This window comes from Rousettus aegyptiacus, unplaced genomic scaffold (genome assembly GCF_014176215.1).
Source record: "Rousettus aegyptiacus isolate mRouAeg1 unplaced genomic scaffold, mRouAeg1.p scaffold_m13_p_10, whole genome shotgun sequence".
Lineage (NCBI taxonomy): Eukaryota > Metazoa > Chordata > Mammalia > Chiroptera > Pteropodidae > Rousettus > Rousettus aegyptiacus.
In genome coordinates, this window is record NW_023416285.1 from 61,852,615 (window position 1) to 61,860,412 (window position 7,798).

The following is a 7,798-nucleotide window of genomic DNA, read 5'->3' on the forward strand; positions in this document are numbered from 1 at the left end:
TCCCAAGTTCAGGTTTTTGCTTCTATTTTCTTAATTTATTGAAGCCTCAAAACTTTCAAAATGCTTTATGTTGAAATCCATTTTGTGAACTTTATGAGTCACAATTAATCTTTGCAAAGCATCTGGAGATTCTCAGGTGAGAGACCAGACAAAAACAAAGCAACATTATTAAATAATTTAACTGTTATTATTCTTCCGAAGGAAAATACAAGAATGAAAATCTTCAGGGACAATGGTAATTAGGGAGACAATAATGAAGGGTTGATTAGCAAGAAGCCTTTTTGTCCTTGCAAATAAGAAAATCTTCTCAGAGCTCTCAGTGGATGCATGGTTCATGTTTCACGTCCTTTTATTCCCTGCAGACCCACGCCCTGCACCCCCTCAGCACAAACGCACAGAGAAACCCCAGAGGAAGGATCTTTGTGCACATTCGAATTAAGGGTTCTGAGGAGAACATGTAACAGTTCCCATACAATGATGAAACGTAATGTTATGAGACACCTCCCAAAAAAGAGCTGCTTGTCAGAGAAAAACACTTTTAAAAGGAGCAATCAAACAATAGGGAAATCTCATAAACATCAGTTCTAATCACTCATTAGAAGCTAGAAAAAAAGCAGATGATTCATTCCAGACAAACTGCTTATTGAATATACACAGAAGAGCATGACATGTTGTGATTCAGTAGGCAGGTAAATGGTAAGTAGGTAAATCTTGTCCTAAAAGCACAATTGGTAAAAAAAAAAAAAAAGGAGAAGAAAAAGAAGCTTGCAGCTTGGCGGGTATACGTTTGCAGCCCCCAAGTCAGGATTAATTCTCGTGGTGCCACATCACTTCATATAAAGGTCAGACTCAAGCGATAATGATGAAAGGACAGGTCATCTCCTAAGAATTAATGACTGGAGGGAAGGAATTGATAGTCTTTGGCTCTACCTTCAGCCATTAACCCCAGTTGGCCATTAATCCTCATGAAAAACCCTGTGCCGAGGATGTTATTGCTGTTATAAACTCTAAATGAAGGAAACTGCACAGGCTCAAACATCAGCAGAGAAATTTTCCACAGTGAATGATGCATTTTGAAAAGCATATTCAATATAGGTCAGAGAAACAGTTGAGCTACATGTGATTTGGCCAGTTTGTACCCATCAGCTCCTTTTAGTTAGATTATAACTGAAACTATAAATGATGCCAAAACTAGGCTCTGAACCTGACCGGGTTTGCATATGAGTGCTGTGATTGCTATTCCATTATTGTCAGTGTTCTTGATTAGTGCAATATAATTACAAGGTTTATTGCTTGTGTCAGTGAAATTACAGAGAGAAGATTAGCAGCTAGCAGAGGATTTTGCAGACATTTCCAAAGGTCTGTCCGCCCACTGACTAGTTGATAGAGTTGGTATTTTGCTCCCTACCAAACTATTTGTAAAGGGAGCTAGACTATTCCACATGACTTTCTGACTGACATTTCCAGAACTATCATTCTTATGCCTGAGGTGATCATTCTTTAAATTAGTTTGTGTGCTAAAAAAATAAAATAAAATAAAAAGTAAAAAACTCAAAGCCAATCTTTATAGGCTGCTTGAAATGCCATCTCTGCAGGGACTTGTCTTGAAGCAGTATTTCCAGAATGACATGAAAGGATTAAGAAGTAAATAAAGGAATTGGGCACAGTCCAAAGTCAATTCATTCAAACAGCTACTTGTAGGACAAACAAAAGTAAAAGTAACACCACATTGGGATTAACAGTGAGAAGCAAAATTAGTTGGGCCATAGTAAGAACAGTATTAAACAATAGAAAGAAATATCCTGGACCAAAATGTAAGTTGTTAGCTGAAATTGAGAAACATTTCAAAAGTAATTTTGTATCCTAAGGGACACCATTAGGTGATCTCTGCTAAGCATTAGTCTCTGAAATAATTGATTCATTTTCAAATCAATAAATCAGACCAGCTCTTCCCTCTCAGATAAAGAAAAGTAATGAATGTGTGCATGGAGGAAGTCTCAGATAATGTTTAAATATCATAACATATTTTATTTGGTGCTTTCTAAATTATTGTAACTTCTAAACTTTATAGAAAGATGCCAGGTAGGCATTTTCATCCTGATTTTGAAGATGAGGACCTATGACATAGTAATTGCTTAAGATTCTATAGATAGAAAACAAGAGAACTAAATTTGTTGTCACCTATGGAGACCTGACTAATTGTTCCCATATGTGCCTATATGCTTTCTTCTTCACAAAACCTTTCCCAGTACTAAGAGAACATGATCTTTTCATCATCTGTCCACTCATGTAGCATTACTGAGGCACGAATATTTGACAAATTTTCTTGTATAATACTTATTTGTGCATGTAATATATTCACTACTGAATTGTAAACTTTTTTAAAATAGGGATTAATGACATTTCATCTTTGTTTCCTATCATTACATCTTACAAAACTGTTTGATGAATGAATGAATGCTATCATACTCTTACTTATAATTAAAAAAATTTTTTTCTCATTAATATCTGTAAGCCAAAGAAAGGCTCCACCTATAATCATATATGTCCACTCCTAGAAGATATTTTTTTGAAGAATTTTCTGATTAGATTATTTGGCCTGCATCCTCCAAGATAAATCCTGACTCTCTGGCAAGGCCCTGAGTCCCGTGAGACTTAATAGCAACGTAATCACTGGTAAAGTCAATAATCTGTATAAAAATGGTCCTACATAAATGACAAGAGGTAAACTTCTGCCAAGAAGACTTCACTAGGTGAATAGCTAGATAAATATATACTCATTGCAACCAAATAGAGCCAAGATCAGATTTGAGTCTAATAACATATTAATCTTTCTTCTTAAAATGTTGTCAGGGTGAATCTCAGTTGGGATAACTGAACACCACACATCATACAGACACACACCATCACTAATTAGTTCAACTGAAACTCATGATATGTTGTACATGGGCATTCTTTAAATCATCCCACTTGTACCAAGGTTTATCTTGGTGGTGACTAACTAAAGCCACTTAAAGAAGCACTTTGCAAACCTAATGTAGGTGTTGTAAGGGTAAAGTGAGGAAATTTTCTTTGAGAAGGGAGTCAGTGGCCTAAGGGTGCTCCTTAAAAACATAATAGACTTACTCAGAGGCCCTATCTTTTGATTTTATAGTGTAATGTCACAGCTCTTCCGATCCTTGAAACTATAAGCATGTACCTTCAAAATTAAATCTCAGGAAGTATAAGAGAAACACATTTATCTCTCAAAAAGAGAAATTTTAATTGTTCTTTTTTTCTCCTTCATTGTATACGTTTATGTGAAATTTATCCACACTTCATATTCACTTTCTTGCTACCTTACATGCATGTAACTCTGCTAATGCTTACTTTATAATAAATCTTATTCTCTCTTATCTATAGTGCTACAGAGGGGTCTTTTGTTGGCAGGATTCTTATTTCTCCAATAGTATCTGCACAAGGAAGCTAGATGGATCATAGAAGCACTTATCTAAGAGCATAGTAGTTTTGTCATATGTATTTTGTTTATCAAAGACAGCACAATTCCTAAGATGTACATTGTTTCCAGTGATGAAGACAAACCAAGCATTGACAATTTAGAAAAGAAAAAGAAGCGGAAGTAGGAGTGGAGGGGGAGGAAATCTGTTAGGGGACCCGCAGAAGAGCCTCACATTCCCACCCTGAGCTATTTCATCTTCCTGCACAATGAACTCCAGTTTTTAAGTGACGATGTGAGGCAGCACCATACTACCCCAGCACAGAGTTACTTGAGGGTTGGTCCCTAGAGAACTAGTCCTATTTCCTCCTGAATCCTGCTTCATAGACAGAATGCCTCTACTGAGGTTTTCCTAGCTGGGCCCCACCCAGCAAACAGCATATGTGGTATGTATGGTTCACCACTTAACAAATAAAAACACTGCATTCAGGTCCATGTTCCTGTAACTGTGTAAATCAAAATTGGGTCATAAGCACTGCCTCCTGTAACAATATGAGAAATAGTCAGACTCACGTTACCATGGCATTTATAAGAAAAGAGAACAGAAAGAAAATTGCACAAGAAGTACAAGGCAAGACTCTTGTTAAAACAGAAGAAATTCTTCTGCCAACATATTTTCATAGAAAAAGATTTGGTACTCAGGCATGTTTTCGCCTGAGAAGGAAGCATTAGAACTCTTATGTGAATGCTCCCTGATGGAAAGAATGCAACCACCTATGCCAATCACAGTTTATAGGGGCGAAAGTCTTGCCTCCAAGATTTTATCTGGTTAAAATGAATATCCAAGTCAAGTGTCTATAGTGTAAAGTGAAAGAAAGGACCTTCTCTTGCAGCTTTCATAAGCAAAGATGTACCATGTAATTAAAATAGATCAAGCTATGCAAATTAATTAGATGCTTATAGGAGCCAGACAGGGGCCATAAATGAATAATAAAAACTAGGTAGGGCATGGTAGAGACTATGGTCTGAAAAAACAGAACATGTCACCAAATGCAATTTTATAAACCTATATAAAAGCTAGATCCTTACTTGAAGCACCAGTTTAGGATCACTGGGGTACATGAGTTTCTTCAGAGGAGGACAAATAGGTTTGAACCTAGGGTCTTTATAGAATAAGCTGGAAATAACCTACTTCCCTCTTACAGTGTACCTTACTGTGGGTCCCAGGTCTGGCAGGTCCCAGTTCTGGCTGTGATTCAGGCTCACGGCTAGGAATAGGATCTGGATTTAGAATGTTACATTAGTGTAGTAGGGTGCTTGCACCTAAAATATGTAAACATGCTTCAGCTTATTGTATCATGCATATGTGGCTGAATGCCACTATTGTACTCTGTCTGAAATGTGTGGAACCATGTGGTCCCCTAGGGAGCAAAAGGGGAACAGAAGAAGTGCATGCAATGCTGAGCTCCCCACAATAGAACTGCACTTCGAGCAACAGAAATGCTCTCTGCATAAAGTTGGTGCCTGACATTTCATTCTCATGTCACTTATTGTGCATTCTTCCAACTGGGCATCTCACCATCGAACCTTCCCTTCTCGATCAGCTCGGGACTGACACTTACTGAATGAATGGTTCTCCATAAGCTCTGGGACTCCTGATCATGGGCAGGGAACTTTTTACAAGAAATATCTATATGGGCATTGCCCATGTCATTCTACAAATGCTATAAATACCCTAATCTTAAATGCTGATAGATATCAATACTCCATGGTCCAGTCTACAAGGCTTGAGCCTTTACCCTCACTGTGCTCATAGCTGGTTTCTTCTCAGGGTACTGTTCAGATACATTACCTGCTGTGAATAAGACCTCTCTGAAAATAGCCCACTGGCACATAAACGTGTGTGAGATCCATAGATACTCTCCTGTCTGAGTCTTCTCAGACAGGAGAGTATCTATGGATCTCAGTGAATAGGTTTTTTTAGTCCTTGTTCTAGATCCTTAGGCTAGATACTCTCCTGTCTGAGTCTTCTGGTCTCAGAAGACTAATTCACATGAATTTAAACCTGTTTGGGAATGATATTTGTCATGGTCACATATATTACATTAGCCAAAAAACATCCTATTGCCAGGCTTATCAATATGGCAGATAAATGAGGCATTGCAAGTCACATTTGAAGGGCAAGGACATAAAATCATCTTATGGTGATAGAGTAATGGATTGTGAATGAGAGCATGCAATATGTTATACATGGAACAGTTGAAGGAATATAGTATGAAAATTATCTCAGAAGACTCAGACAGGAGAGTATCTATGGATCTCAGTGAATAGGTTTTTTTAGTCCTTGTTCTAGATCCTTAGGCTACATTTTACTCTTTATTACAGCCTCCTTCTTAAAACTTTGCTTTATTATGGTTCTGTGTCCCCCTACCCAGATTTCTTTTTACTTCTTGGTCCTCCTCTGAATCCCTCATGAGATGCTTTTCCTCCTCTGCCTCTTAAATACTATGGTACCCCAGAGTTTTGCCGTCAGTCCAGACTCTCCCTGCATGAGGGGAGGGAGAGAAATGATGAGTATATATCAGAAAGGGAAAAATAGTTTCCAGGAGGGCAAAGCAAGGGCTAACAAGAACCAATGGGGAATTATCTAATGGTATGAGAAAAGACATGAGGTTTCTGAAGTAGCACAGAAGATAACTGGGTACATAAAGGGTGTACATTCTAACATATATTAAAAAGTTACAGTTACAGTATTCTTATGGATTGAGTTACTACTCCACACCAAGCATTTTACATGCATTTTTCATGCATAATCGTATCAGGCAACTATTAACTCAACTCTACCAGACATTATCCCTGCTTCACTATAGAGAGAAACCCAAGACTCTTGAAAGGTTAAATTTTAACAAGCCTCCTGGGTAGAGTGAATGAGGGATATTCATGTCAGGGCCTGGCTAAAACTGAAGTTGATTCTCCACATTACACCATTACAATATCTCTGATAGTGAGAATTAATCTTTCTGCCTCAGGAGGTAAAATCTCTAGCAAGTGATATCTCTGTGATTTTAGGGGACATGAGCACTGATATTTTGGGGGAGCAGCATTAATAATTGTGAAAAGAGACAAGTCTTTTCATATTTTTGCCCTTATATCTTCTTCTATCAATAGTAAAATTCCCTTTCTCTACCCCAGTGAAAAGAGTAGGTAATATTATTGGGCAAAACACAGAACTTCCATTGGTTTTAGAAGTAACCTGGTTAACTTTGCTTTTCAAATTAATGAACTCTGATCATCTTCCTCTTTTGCACTCTTACTTCTATGTGATAAACTCATCTTCGAATGGCTCACTATTTAGATCTGAAGAAAGTTATGGAAAGCTCGAGCCTAAGTAATCAATGTTGGCTGATTCAAGGGAGAACTCTGTCTGGACCTGGTGTTGATTCTCACACTTGGAGATTTTTGGTAAGAAATCTCCAAGAGAGATGAGAGGTAGTAAGATTTCCAAAGGCCTAAGAATGCCTAAGAATTTTGATACTGTGTTAACTATTTTTAAATAGTAGCCTGAGTTTATATATATGGGAAAAAATAAAACTAGCAAAAGTCTGACAGTGGAGAGCAATTCTAAAGTTTCATTACAGATTTACATATTTTGACTGCCGGAGTTAGGAATAAGTCAAGCTGTTTAAGAGCACTTCACACCTCAATATAACCGCAATTCTACTTTCCATGGGCCCTGGCTCTTGGGGTGCCTTTCCCCTGCCAATGGAGAAGAAAGAAAGGTTGGCAGGTAGTGAAGGTGTTTACTGTCTTGCTCCAGCTGCCCCAGAGCTAGCAAAGGCCTGTGGAGTTTCTTGAACAACCACAAATTAGCATTACCCAGCCTGAGGCAGGCTGAGATGCATGGGAACCCCGGGAAGGGAGGTATAAATGTTTCTGCTGCAGGTGCCAGGAATTCTGGTTCAACTGGGGGAGAGGCTTTCTGCAGGAAAATGTTTAGGGGCAAAGAGTGCATCTACCTGGGACAAAGAGAGCACAAATTTCCATGAGCACTTAACATTCTGCAGTCAGAGTTCGAGCACTGTGCTGAAAAGGTCAAACACCATAAAAGAGATTTTCTTTTAAGTATTATAATATGTACAACATTAAGAAAAAGGCCTCTTTAAAATATAATTCTGTAAAGGCTCTAGTTATCTGGTTTCATCTGCTCTAGCACTAGGGTTTTGATAAGGAGGTAGGACTCTTATATTCCAGATATCTACATGTAATCCAGGATGTTAAACTGGCAGTTTTAACTGACCAAAAGATAACTGACATGAAAATTCAATTTTAAAAGTTGGTGACCAACAACAGATATAATGACTC